Source organism: Dermacentor albipictus, chromosome 7 (assembly GCF_038994185.2).
Source record: "Dermacentor albipictus isolate Rhodes 1998 colony chromosome 7, USDA_Dalb.pri_finalv2, whole genome shotgun sequence".
NCBI lineage: Eukaryota > Metazoa > Arthropoda > Arachnida > Ixodida > Ixodidae > Dermacentor > Dermacentor albipictus.
Genome location: NC_091827.1, coordinates 16,858,196 through 16,872,853, shown reverse-complemented (window position 1 = coordinate 16,872,853; position 14,658 = coordinate 16,858,196). Strand labels below are relative to the sequence as shown.

Genomic DNA, 14,658 nt, shown 5'->3' with positions numbered 1-14,658 from the left:
ATAAACACAAATTATATATATACTCTAGACAAAGTGCAAGTGTGTCAATAACTACTTTTACCGGCGCTATTTGAATGTCGAATGTATAAGTAGCTATGCTGTTATTTAAGGACAAGAATAAAAAAAGAAGACTCCTCGCTTTGTAACACCCCTAGGAAATATTGACTGAGTATTGGGTGGTTTCACATACGAGGGATCGATATTATCTGATACCAAGGGACACAAAAAATTCGTTAAACGTGTTAGCAGGATCAATCCCTTTTATTTCAATGCCGATTTTCAGAGGCGTAGTCGTTCTTTTTCTAGCGCCGACCAATTATCGAAGCGGGTGTCTTCCAAATTTTATCAGGGCATCCTGCGGATGAGTTGGAGATTAAAGTGATAATGTTTCTTAGCAACCCTTAGTTGTTTCGTGACGTAGTTTCTGTATTCGTTAAATGTTTTCAGTGCGTCCGGCGATTTATCTTATATGAATGAACTGTACAACCTGTCTCTTATTTATAAGCTTCAGCGTTTGCTTATCTATATCCATGGCATGCGACATTTTTGGTAGGCTTGAACGTTTTAACCGGAAAACATGCATAGTATAGTTACATAAATCTTTGAATGAACTTCTTTATACACATCATCCCAAGAAACACTGGCAAGACAATCTCGGTATGCAGACAACGTACTAATATTTTGGAGCCGATAAGAAAACTCTATGTGGTTGTTCTTGCTGTTCAACTGCAGTTGCCATGAATACGAACACAGGTAAAGTGATCACCAATTGCGTATGCCAAAACACTAGATTTTACAAAAGACATGTCGAAGTAAATATTAACAAGTTCAATGCAGTTTTGCCGTAACTTTCGTAGGCGACGTTACGACGTTTTGACAGAGATGCATATAAAACAGAGATTCCAATTCGAGCTTCATGTCATTCTGAGCAATCAAAACTATATTTAAGTCACCCCCAAGAACTATTTGATAATTGTTGACGTTAACACATTCTAACACTAAATCTAAATAAAATAGATGCAGTCAATAATTTCCTGATGGCGGCCGATAGCAAACAAACAAAACCTGGTTGCTGCCGTCAACAACAGTTTCATAGTGCTGATTAATGCAGCACTAAGTGGAGATGGGGAAAAAGACGACGAAGTGACTGCGAGCCAGAACACTATTTTTCTAGCTCTGCAATTTTCGAATGCAGCAAGCTGCCAGGAGCGTGCTGGTGTCAAGTTTCAAGGTGGGAAACGTTGTTTGGCTACTTTAGAAAGTACTTCCGCCCGAGCAACGCCGACGCCGCGTTCATACGCTGGGCACGCCTGGAGGCAAGCCTAGGCGAGCTACCGCCCGCCAGGCCTAACAATACCCAAGCCCTAAGAATCACTTTTCGCCAAGCATGGAGGTCCAGGTCAACGGAGAGGAGATGTCTCCTGAGGAATTCGGTGAAGATGCCGGTTGGTGCATGATCGGCTCCAAAAGCCGGTCCGGCCCCAGCGCATCGCGGGATAGACCTAAGAACGAAGCCTACTCCCGCACCGGCGAGGGAGACGGTCGACAACCACCGCGACGCTCACGGAACGTAAAACAACAAATACTCAAGGCCAGCAGAATGCCGGCTCTACCGAGGAACGACATCAAGATCGTCGTTAGACCCAAGGGCGGCCTCAACACCGCAACGATTGGCGCAGTCAGGATTGCGTCAGCTATATACCGGGCTGCAGGAGTGTCCGATCAAGACGCCAGCGAAGACACCGTCTGCCCCAACACCCAGCAAAATATCGTCGTTATCAGCACACCCAGCAGCACCAACGCAGAAAAATACAGGAAGCTCGAGGTCATCAGGATCGGCGACCGCCAATACGAAGTCAACGCCTATGAAACGGCGCCCGATCATACGGCCAAGGGGGTCATCCGAGGCATACCACTCGAAGAAGACTCCAGGACAATTAACTCCAAGATCGTGAACGACAGGAACCCGACAGCCCTGGCAGCCAAGCGTCTTAGCAACACGACCACAGTCATCATCGCCTTCGAAGGCCTAAAAGTGCCCACTCTCGTCAGGTATGGAGGCACTCTGCTTCGCTGTTCGCTGTACAGGAAGCAGTTCGACATCTGTCACCAATGCGGTAGACTGGGGCACCGTATGGACGTCTGCCCAAATCCCCAGGACAAGATCTGCAGGGGCTGCGGTGCCAAGAACCCAGACCCCAATCACCAGTGCACGCCAAACTGCCGCTTATGCGGAGGGAAACACCCTACGGCAGACAAATCCTGCCGAGCAAAATTCAAGACCCCGTATATAGTTAAGAAACGAAGATGGGAAAGGAAAAGAGCCGAAGCGGAAGCAGAACTCGAGGCGGTCAAGGAATCCGGAGAAGATCAAGCCCCCGCCCTGCAAAAGCCAAGATCCAGATCCAGAGGCCGGGCCAGGTCCAGATCGACGTCGGCTACCGGGACCCCTCGTTCCCGCCAGCACAGCCAGTCGAGAAGCAGAGCTCGCAGTCGCACCCCAGGACCGGGCCGAGCCAGGTCCAGATCCATCCAGGCCCTCCCAGAAAAGGTGAGCTGGGCAGACGCGGTCAAGGGTGCGCCAAGGCGCGGGGTATACGGAGTAACTGCCTCAGAACCGCAAGTCACAAAGAACATAGACAATGAGATAATTGCAGAAATAAAACGTGAGAACGCCATGCTCAAGAGCCTTGTACAACAGCTAACCCAAGAGGTACGCGAACTGAGAAAGGTCGCGCCTCCCGCGCAAATCCCCATACCCACTCCCGTCAGTACTCCTGCTCCGAGCAACAATGGCGAGGAACCGGACAAAGCAACCCCACCCGCGAAAAAGCGAGCCGTACAAAGCCAAGACACCAGCCGCGCCGAACAGGCTAGATCGGAAATAAAAGCCATGCTTACCGAACTACAAAGTGCAATCGGCACTCTGTCTTCCGCCATATCCGGCCTCACAACCAGGGTGGTCAAGCTCGAAGAATGTGCGATGTGGGCACCGTCTCTGTCGCAATCACCACAGCCAAACATGAGAACTCATAATATAAATCCCGTAATCTCAGATGTTCCCATGGTGGCACCGCCCCCCGTGCACCGCTCCAGTTTTTCAACAGCTTCTTCTTCAAGACTCCAGGATGGCCAGACACGATAAAGAGTTATTGGTCTGGCAGTGGAACTGCAGAGGTATAGCCGGGAAAAAACCTGTCCTACAACAATACGTAAGAAACATCCAACCCAAACCCGATGTGATAATGCTTCAAGAAACCGTGGGCGCGTCGGCCAACATCCCGGGCTACCACGCCCTCGTCCCTAAATTCCAAAACGATAGGGGCATTGCCACACTAATCAGAAAGGGTCTAGTACCCATTGAACATGAGATTACAGGCCCGCAGGCCGAGCATATAATGATAGAAATTATTCCTAACAGAACGCAAAAGAATAGCATCTTCATATTGAACATATACAGTAGCCCATCCAAAAGACGGCAGCGTTTTCTCTCCCTGCTCAAAAAGGCAGCCGAGCTCGCCGGCCTGAACCCGCTAATAGTGGGTGGGGATTTCAACGCGCCGTGCCATGCCTGGGGATACGGCCACACCACAACCAAGGGCAAACAGTTATGGCAGGACTCGCAAGACTTGGGATACACGATCATCACGGATTCCAGCGCCCCAACGCGTATGGGCAATTCGGTTGCAAGAGATACCACACCGGACTTAACAATGGTCAAAAACATCGAGAGGGCTACCTGGAGAAACACCCTAGAAGACCTAGGTAGCGACCACATGATCATCGAGATCACGATCCCCCGAGCGGGAACCACCCTCCCAGTCAAAAGCTTCAAATGGACAGACTGGGACAAGTTTCGCAAGCACCGGGATATCAGGCAAGACGACGAGCCAATCGGTGACATTGACAGATGGATCGCAGACTTGACCAGGGATGTCGGGGAGGCCACGCAAACCATCACTCCTGATTTCCTGACGGAGAAGATGGACAGTCGCCTCGCCCACCTCTGGGAAGCCAAGAAATCCATAAAAACCCGATGGCAAGGCCAGCGGTTCAATCGAAAGCTGAGAAAAAAGATAGCCGACTTAAACAAACAAATCGAAGAGCACTGCAACACCTTGAGCAAGCAACAGTGGGACGAAGTCTGCAATGCCGCGGATGGCCAACTCCACAACGGAAATACGTGGCGACTGCTGAGGCACCTACTGGGCGAAACCCAGTGCAAATCCAAGCAAAGAGCCGACATGCAGAGACTTCTGCACAAAGAAAAAGGGGCGGCGAGCGAGAAGCAAATCGTCATGAAACTCTGCGACAAATACCTCCCGCAACGACCGACGGTCGAGCACGGCCGGTACACTGGCAGTCCTTGTCCCAAGTTAGATGAAGACTTCAGTGAGGCGGAAATCAGAACGGCACTCCAAGGACTCAACAGCAAGTCAGCCCCAGGACCGGACAGGGTTAACAACAAAACGCTCAAAAACCTGGACGACAAATCTGTTACCAAACTCACGGGCTATATGAACAAGTGCTGGAGAGAAGGCCGCATCCCGGAGCAGTGGAAGAGGTCCAAGGCTATCCTCATACCCAAGCACGGAAAGCCGTTGAGTTTGGAGAACCTACGCCCAATCTCTCTCACGTCGTGCGTGGGTAAGGTCTTGGAACACGCCTTCCTGAACCGTATCAACAGCCATCTAGAAGAGACAGAAGCCTACCCCCACACCATGATAGGCTTCCGATCCCGCCTGTCCACGCAGGACGTCATGTTACAACTAAAGAACCAGATCCTCGACGACAACACAAGAAACACCAGAGCCATCCTAGGACTAGACCTGGAGAAAGCATTCGACAACGTCGCTCACGAGTCGATCCTTAAACAAGTGTCTAATCTGAACCTGGGGGAAAGGTCCTACAACTACGTGAGGGACTTTCTGAACGATCGCAAAGCCACCCTCACGGTTGGCGACCTCGAGTCCGAAGAACGAGCCCAGGGAAGTGCAGGTACCCCCCAGGGCTCAGTTATATCTCCGCTCCTTTTCAACTTAGTCATGCTGGGTCTCCCCAGCAAACTACGCGAAATCGAAGGAATCCACCACGCTATATATGCAGACGATATAACGATATGGGCAGACCGCGGCAGTGATGGGCAAATTGAACACGCACTACAAACGGCCATTAACAAAGTGGAAGAGTACCTCCAAGGAACGGGCCTCAAATGCTCCCCGAGCAAGTCCGAACTACTCCTTTACCGGCCCACGCGCAGAGGCATGCCACCAAAGAGCTACACAGGACCCCGGGAGTACGAGGAAATCCGCCTGTACACCCAAGACGGAAACGCAATCCCCAAAGTGAACAAGATCAAAATCCTCGGAATGATCATTGAGGCCAACGGAGCTAACGGCGAAACCGTGAGGAAGATCGCAGGCAAAGTCATCAGCGCCACGAGACTCATAAAGAGAATAACCAATAGACACGCGGGCATGAAGGAAGACAACGTCATTCGGCTGATCCACTCATTCGTTGTCAGCCACATCGCCTATGTAGCCGCCTACCACAACTGGTACGTCGCGGAAAAGAACAAGATTAACACGCTCATAAGGAAAACGTACAAGATAGCCCTGAGCCTACCGGAATCGACGAGCACCGAGCTCCTGACTCAGCTGGGCATATACAACACCATAGAAGAAATAGCCGAAGCACAACGCATCTCGCAGCTCGAACGCCTGTCGACCACCACGACGGGAAGACACATTATGAACACGCTCGGCATAACGTACCACAACCAGCACGGCCAGAAAATGCAAATCCCCAACAAAATCAGAGAGACCATTACGGTGGCAACCATCCCAAGAAACGTGCACCCCGATTACAACCGAGGTAGACGAAAGGCAAGAGCCGAGGCTCTGCTCCGTTCATTCGGCAGGGACAGAAACGCGCGCTTTGTTGACGCAGCCGAATATGCGAACGGCCAAACATACGCCGCCGTAGTCATAGACGCAGAATCAAAAATCAGAACCACATGTAGTGTATACACCAAACACTCAGAAATAGCGGAGGAAGTAGCGATTGCGCTAGCCCTCACAGAACAGGAATGCGAAGTCGTACTAAGTGACTCACAAACGGCAGTAAAGAATTATGCCAAAGGTCGAATTTCCAAGGAAGCCATGTCCATTCTGGCCAAAGCGGGCAGATCCAAAACCGCGAGCTCGAGGATCATATGGTTCCCCGCGCACGTCACCACGGAAGGCGACGCGCTCCCCAACCTAAACGAGACGGCGCACCGGACGGCGCGAGACATGACCCGCCGCGCCGAACTGGGCAACGCCTCTCGTACGATAGCGAACGCTTCTCGAGCAGAACGGGACAGGCTCACAAGATACAACGACATCACCAGTGCATATTTGAACGCCAGAAGGATATACCCCCCGCCGAGTCCCAAATTGAACAGGAGGCAGGCCGTCGCCTGGCGACAACTCCAGACAAACACGTTCCCTAATCCATTCCGTCTCAAACGCATCTTCCCAGATAAGCATCAGGACGACACGTGCAAATTGTGCCAGGAAGGACCAGCAACACTCAAACACATGCTGTGGGAGTGCAATGTAGTTATAGGAGGGATGGCAGTTACTCCGGAGACCCTGTCGTCGAGGTGGGCCGCCGCTCTGCGCAGCTCAGACCTCGGAATCCAGACGTGGGCAGTCCAGCAAGCCCGTGAGGCGGCGTTGAGGCAGGGCCTTGACGTTCCTCCATGGGAGACCTGAACCCGGGTCGCGTTAAACCTTGCCGGACGTACAAGAAAGTTGTATCCATCCATCCATAAGTGGAGATCGCAGGGACAGGCCGTCGTCCTGCAGTGTACACCATATAGGTTGATGATGATGATGATGATGATGATGATGATTAACGCAGCAGAATTCAGAGACAAGCTCAGAATTAAAGCTCAGAGTCGATCACGGCGGTTCATGTAAAAAGATTTGTAGCCAGGAACCTTATACACATCGTATTCCAGAACAAACCATGTTTCCGAAATCATGACAACACTAAATCGGAATTATGTTCAGCCAAAAAAAAGAAGTGGTCAAGTTTGTTTCTCCAGCCAAGAACATCGGGATATCCTAGGGTGGTGCTGATGTCTGTCGCGGAACGCACTTTAAGAGAAGCGCGTTCCAGCACGCAGAAGCCAGTTGCCGATGCCCCTCCCTGCATACGCCCTAAAGTAAGTGTTATACCTTACATGCACGGGATATCCCGTAACTTCAAAAAGATGGCCCAAAGGGCGAATGTAAGAGTTGTTTTTTCTGCCCCCAACAAGCTCGGCAGGCTTTGCAGGTTAACGGATCCATATACCGTCCCTCCCATTTAAGTGCAGAAAGCATCACCGCAAAAAGTCCGTCGAGTGTGTCCGCCGGGTGGTTTACAACCTCCCGCTTTCATGTGGGAAGCAATATATCGGACAAACTGGGCGTTGCCTCAATGATCGGCTCCGCGAACAGAGCGAAAATGTAAAAAATGGCTCCGGTGGTTTCTTGGCAATTCATTGACGCGATCATGACTGCAAACCTCTTGAAGACCAATGCACGATTGTTTCCTGTGGCAGTACGCGCAGCTCATCCGTGAAATATCTGCAGCGCAGATGATCGCAAAATTTGGTGATAAGTGTGTTAGCTTTCCTTCTCTGGCTCTCACAGAAAAATAACTAAGTTTCTTGGACGCGACATCACATGACTCTTAACTATGTTACATGAATGCGAAGTTCATTTTCATGTAAGCGCATGCGTGGTCTACACTGCTTCACATGTATAAAATCGGTTTCAATGGTACAATAAATTTAGTTGAAAGTTTGCGCTTGGTGTGTCGTCCTCTCACGTCCGTGTCGTTTTTTGTTGCGGAATATCATTTGAGTATTGGTTATTTCCTATTCCTGGGCAACTTGACGACTCAGTATTTCAGGGTAGTTTTGATACATTAGCTGAATTGAAGGGTTCACTTAGACCTGCCGCGGCAAGCTAGCAAGCATGTATATATTTTGCGAGATATATCTCTCCCAGAAAGACCGAAGCATGGAGATTCACAGCCTGTCCTTTTGCCGTTCTAGCTTTTGGTGCTCTGCACACTGAACGTCGCCACATCATGCACCCGCTCTCTCATTTGCTTTTATATGTTGCTTCACAGCAGCCGGAACAATCACCGAAGTGGGGTAGCCGTACTCACATTTCGTGAAGCATTTCGTGAAGCGTCCATATGTGGGGAGAGTCGTCGCAGGAACGGCACTGTCTCTTCGTGGCCCCACTATAGGTGTACGCATGGCGTAGACAGCATCGAACGCTGAAGCAGTTGACACCAAAGATATCTCACACCAAGCAACACGGCGGCAACAAGGGTGGTGGCAGCCGCAGAAATACGGGGCAAGATAAGTATTTAAGAACGAATTTGAGTTTACCAACATACAAAGGGTAGAATAAAGATGTAAGGGGGACGTCCTTCTGTCACTGCCGTCTCCGCTCGAATGAGACGCATGGATCAGCTCGACTTGGCTTGACCGCTGCGAACGCGACCAGCACAGCCAAGATGAATGTAGTTTCGCGACGTCAGCGCAGGCGAGAAACGTTGCAGACGACGCGGCGATTTCCTTGTTGAATTGGGCTGCAAAGGGCAAAATAAAAAGGTAAGGGGGCATCCTTCTGCCACCGCCCTCAGCGCCCGAGATATTTGTGAGGAGCTGCTCGCGTCCACAGTTATTAGACGTATAGCTTTGACCGCCATTCCAGTGTGAAAAGCAAGGCTTTGTAAACACCACTTCTAGCTGCAACTGACAAAGCACGGCGGTCTCATGTCGGCAGGATCTCGATGGGACGCGAAGGCGGAATCAAAAGTCCGTCTGGTTCCGTGGGTTATTCTGAAAACATCGGGTGTTTGTTCCGCTCAGAGAACGTTTTCTATCGGCGTCTCACCTCTACAATGGTATAGATTCTGGTGCGTCGTACTCAACTTACGTCAAAAAATATATATAGCAGCTGTATAGGCTGTTTGTGGGCGTCTTTAAGGCTGGAATTCATTTGTGGATTTCTCCCATACGTGCGCAATGATTTAGAGACGCCATGGGAATATTAGTTGAAGAATAGGGAAATGTATACACACACGCGACTTGGTTCGCCAACGAAATTGTTTGTGCACAGTGAAAATACGGCTCTGCAGATGTAATTGGCAGCCAGTCTTGAAACGTTCGGTGTCATAACGTCAAGGACCAAATCCTGGCCGTCCAGCGCGCCCGCGATCGGGCCGGCAGACTAGATCTGTCAGTCCCGTCGTGGGATTAGCCGGGTGCGCGTTCTATCGCGCTCTGCTGGACCAAATAAAAGTCTATTCACTCACTCACTCACTAACGTCAAGGGCACCGATACTCTTACAGTTGGTAAGAGCATCGCACGCGTAATGAAAAGACGTGGTATCCCACTTGCGGCCAGTTGTTTATTTTCATCCACTTGCATTTCCATTAATTTATCATTTCTTTAATTTAATTAGTAGGTACAAATAATTTCCTCTATGCTTTCCCTATTGAGAAGTCCATATGCCCCATAACTCCCATATCCAATTATTCGATATGAAACATAAAGGATTCCATACAAAAACCAATTTTTCCTATATGTCATATGATGTTACTGGATATAGGAGTTGCGGGGCATACGTTTGTTTTTTTCAGTACGGTGTTGCCCTAGGTACCCTTGTTTGTTGGCTTCTTCTGATATATATATATATATATATATATATATATATATATGGAAGAATGGAAATTAAAGACTTGGGAAGGAAGAGTACGAAACGACAGATTGAGCGCTATATATATATATATATATATATATATATATATATATATATATATATATATATATATATAGAGATTATATATAGATATATATATATAGAGAGAGTAGAAAATGACCATTTTTTTGGCAGGCTTGGAATAATGAATGTTGAGATGCCAACATTTGCGACCATCTAAGTGATTTACTTTAATTTCGTGTGCCGAATTTCTGCACAACGTTTCTTGCATCCTGTGTTCTGCAGTATATATTAGTATATAGCAACTCTAGTTATCTGCCGTAACTTTCCTATGCTTATTTGTTTATCACTCTTAAAATCCGCGATGAAATCTGCAATTCAAAGCACTGTCGCTGTTGGCACGCGTCTTTTTACTCCGAATCTCGAAAGCAATGAGCGAGAGAGACACCAGAAAACTACTTCAAACTTTTACCTGACGTCACTTAGGAAGCAGTTTTACAACGGTTTCTAATAGTGGATATTTCTAGCGCATATATAAAGCAGGCCTTCGTTTGTGTAAGATGACTCGCAATGCTTTTTGACTGCAGCGAAATGTTCGTTCAAGAACAACAACAAAAAATGCAGTTACCAACGCGTACATAAATTAGGATATAGTTTCGATATTAATACAAAACAAAGGCCTAGCGCATATCCACGTCTCCCAAAATGCCACCACACTCAAAGCCACGACAGCAACAAACATTTATTTAATTACAGAGTACCTACATCGCCATAAAGGCATTACGTAGAGGGGAACAAAATATAACCAGTGATACAGAAAAGCTTTCGGACAGATAAACTCACAAACAGAAGCACTACAATAGCTGTTAGAAAAAGGCATACAAGCATCGTGAAACAAGCATCACTAAGCTTGCGAATTACCACGGCGTGCCTTTAGGAGTGGGAGGGGGCTAATTGCTCCCAATCGAACAACGCCTTCCGCGCACCGCCGGTGCGTGCAACTCACGAAACAGCACCGACACGTGTCGCGACAGCAAAGTGTGGCGTGTCTCGCACGTCTCGCCGTACCATGCAGCGTGAGCCCGGCGTTGAAAAACGCTCGCGGACTTGCAAATGATACTCGCTGACACGGCATGGCTGCTCGTGTATGTGTGTAACGACTATTCCAGAGCTGTGGGCGCCTAGAGCGCGCGTTTGAATGTGTGGATACACGTAAGCGTACATGTTCCGGCCGTGTTTTGGGGGCGAAGCGCTGATGCCGCAGCGTCGGCATATTATAATGGCTCGCTTAAACACGGGTCTCAAGCCCCGTGCTGGAAACGGCGGGCGCTTCCGCGCGAGGCACGCGATGAGCGTTTGCCGTGACCGACTGTTCTGGGATGTGAAAGTGAAACACGTAGACAGTGGGAGAGAGAGAGAGAGAGAGAGAGAGAGAGAGAGAGAGAAGGGAAGGGAAGGGAAGGGAAGGGAAGAGGGCGTAGCGCGCCACCGGTGCGCATTGTTTGAAGTGTCTGGATCCTCTCATCGTTTTGGGGAAGGAAAAAAAAGAACAGCGGATAATGGATTCTAATGGCCACTTTGGTGCGTGTAAGTGCGTAAATGCGAGCTTGTATATATACACGAGCGGGCGTACGATATATATACCGAGAATCAGTCGACTGCATCGCGTTGCGGTTGCAGTTAGAGAGACACCCGATGGTGTGCAGGGAACGTAAGTATATCACTTCGCAACGCCGTGTGCCGTGAGCTCGCAAGCGAGACGTACTGCGGTATAAATAATAGAGTGTGCGTAGGTACCGCATATCTCGGTTCTTAAGCATGCGCGATCCTAAATCGGAGAATAATTGGAGGCTCTGACAAGGTAGACGAGGTCACGAACAGTCTCGAAGGAATCTGCAACAGCTCGACGAGCCTCCATCACACAATAACGCTGCAAGGTAACGCAACCTATACGAAAAATTGGTTGCTGAAAAGAAAAGGTTTATCCGTATATTCTAAATGTTTAAATAGGTTTAATACCGACACTTTTCATCGCGGCCGATCAATGGGTAGAAAACGAAGTGTGATGTACACGATAAAGATCGAACGGCAAGACGTATTTAATTGTTCAGTCTATACGTTTTGCAACGAGGCTTGTAAATTAAGCGACTGCGGTAGAGCAGGAGTGCAGAGACGTTATTTAGGTGCTATTCTGATCTGTATATAGTCACACTCTCTGCATAGCTACACCTTTGTTTTCACGTTCCCTTCGTGGAAAAAAAAAAAAAGGCGTGTGTGCGCCGTAGGAGCTCTCAACATCTCCCGCATCCGTTCCCTCATTCGGTTTACCATTCTGCCATTTATTAGACGGGTCGGGTCGACCCCCGTAACGCTCTCTTTCTACCGGCTCGTCGAGATTCGTTTTGTTTTTCATCGCGCAACTTATTCTTTTGTACACAAATCTGCAGCCCTACACCTCCCGGCCGCGTCGCGACCATGCCTACTGAATCCGGACTTCAAACACCGAAACGATGCTGCACTCACCAAGGCACCCGCGTCCCTCACCGAACGGGAGAGGAGGAACAACTCGCGTCGAAAGCGTTTTAGCATCTCGCCCTGTAGTATACCTGCCGGCAGAATGCGCGGTGGGCGTGACGACGATATTCGCTTACACGCGTCGTGAGATCAGCCACAGTTGCGAAATATGTTAAAATAAATGCAATATATAAAAAAAGAAAAATATATAATAACAACGAACTCCGAAATTGAAACCATGCGCCGACGTAACAGCCCCTCGCAGCATGTACGCCCTCTAGCGAGCACCCGAAACATCCCGGCCATCTTTTTTTATCTTTTTCTGTTTGTGTGTTTTTGTGCTGTTTAATGCCTTCCGTGGCGTGTTCGAGGGAAGAGCGCAGCTGACTCACTTGCGCGATCTTCGCTCCGTTCATTGAATATATAGAGCTCCTAGTCACGCTAGTGATGATGCCTTGCGGGACGAGTGCGTAACACGCTCGCTTGAAATGCTGCGCGCGGCCCGCGTTTTTCAGGTATAGGGACGAACGTCTGTGGTGCGATAAAACTGCTGTGTCCTATGCGATATCTGTGATATTGCCTAGAGCCCTTTTGCCCTTGCTTTAAAGACCAACTGCGACAAATTTATTGGCAGTGTAAAAAAAAAAAAACTACAGAAATATTGAGAATTGTCTGCTAAAGTGAAAGCACTGTTTGGCTCGGCTGCGGCTTCGTTTTTGGTTAGTGCTGCTTTCTTGCCTTTCCTAAACTATGCACGTCTACCCATGGCCTTTCACGTGGCAAAGAATGCTTAGACCTTAGAAGACAGTCGACAGATTTTCTCGCCGCATCCAACCCCTTCAATGCAATCGTACCAATTAACTCGGAACGCCAGGCACGAGCGCGCCGACGGAGCAGAGCGGTCGGAAGCGAACACCAGCTGCCGCAGTATAGCTCGTGAGACGTTGCGTGAGGGTAGGGTGCATCGCCGTGATGTCATGTCCAAAAAAAAGGTGCGGCCTCTTGCGTGCATCGAAAACGCTGGCCTAAGGGCCCTATAGATAAAACTTGTTTTATCTATGGACCTTACGCTGTCCTATGCCGTGGCACCACCACCCGGGACTGTTTGTCTGGGATCGGCATAGAAAATGCGTAAGTAACGCACTTCGAGCGCCATCGCCGGACGCGTACTGTCCTCCGCAACTAGCGCCGTTCGCCCCAGCCAAGCGGCCAAGAATGCAACTATGGATGCTACGCTCGCTCTCATTGCAGCCTGCCCGAAGCGGCAGGCCATACGCTTCTCAAGCGAAGCTTGTATTGGCTGCAAGTGACGTTGTCGTGGTCACGCAAAAAAAAGAAAACCCACTTGCCCCCCAGAGCAGAGCAGCTGCGGGAAAGTGTGATTTGATGAGCTCACAGCTGCGCCGGCGCCGGAGCCTGAGCCATTAGCAAGGATTCCAGCTGCATAGGCGCGCGCTAAAGCCCCGCGCGCAACCAATCAGAGCCGTTTCTCTTCCTCCGGGGAGGGAAAGGGCAGGAAAGGGAAAGCAAGTCCGGCGAGAGACGCGCCAGCGTCAAGCAGAACGCCTTCGCGCGTTCGCGTCGCACGCTGCGATCTTTGCCACTCGCATTCGTTGAAGCTGAGTGCGTCGCAACTCAACTGGCCGCCCTACACACTACGGAGCCGGAAAAAAATGCTCGTGCCATCGCCGAAGCGACTAGGAAGCAGGAAGCCGTGCGCCAAGCAAGTCCGCAACGCGGTCGCCGACGCGCGATTCGTGCGCCTTTCGCTACAGTGGACCGTGAGTTCACGAAGCGAACATGCAACCGCTTCTGCGACAACATGTTTCAATTTAGTGTTCTACTGATTCCTACGAAAGAGGGATCAACGATATCGTTTTGGTTTGTTAGAGCATCAATCTGCTCCGCTGGCGCACCGAGGTTTGAATCCTGGTGCCGGACGCCCATATAAAAAGAAAGGTTAGGTTGAATCTAATCGGCGATAACCCGACCAGCGAGCGACCGATTAACCGACCCAGGCAAAACCATGGGATGGCAGACGAAGAAAGTTTCACTTTAAAACAAGGGGATTCAACGCATGTGTTGGAATCCATGCGAAGCATAGCTTAAATGGGGCCTACAGTGACTGTTCCCTCATCGTGTGCCATTTGGGGGTTGCAACAAGTGGACCAACACAGTCCACGCCACACACGTCGAAGCAGGAATACTTCTTTCACTACATGATCAGTTTAGGAACATCCACACCGAGGGAAAACGCGCTAATAGTATTTAATAGGTTAAATTTAGAAGTATAGTGACGTCAGTTTCTGTTGTGATTTTCGAGCTAGGACACCAGTTTGCTTGCCAAACAAAGAATTTTCTTACAAG

The 14,658-nt window shown here is 49.4% G+C and overlaps 1 long non-coding RNA gene across 1 annotated transcript in view; it reads right to left on the bottom strand.

The window, feature by feature from the left end:
* LOC139047332 (uncharacterized) overlaps nucleotides 1–12,373 on the bottom strand; it is a 46,018-nt gene extending 33,645 nt beyond the window's left edge. Inside the window, exons 1-2 of the long non-coding RNA XR_011507102.1 lie at nucleotides 12,301–12,373; nucleotides 8,209–8,640 (exon numbers count right to left, since the gene is read on the bottom strand). This is a non-coding gene — a long non-coding RNA (uncharacterized lncRNA). The remainder of the gene's footprint in view (nucleotides 1–8,208; nucleotides 8,641–12,300) is intronic.
* Nucleotides 12,374–14,658: the final 2,285 nt, after the last annotated feature.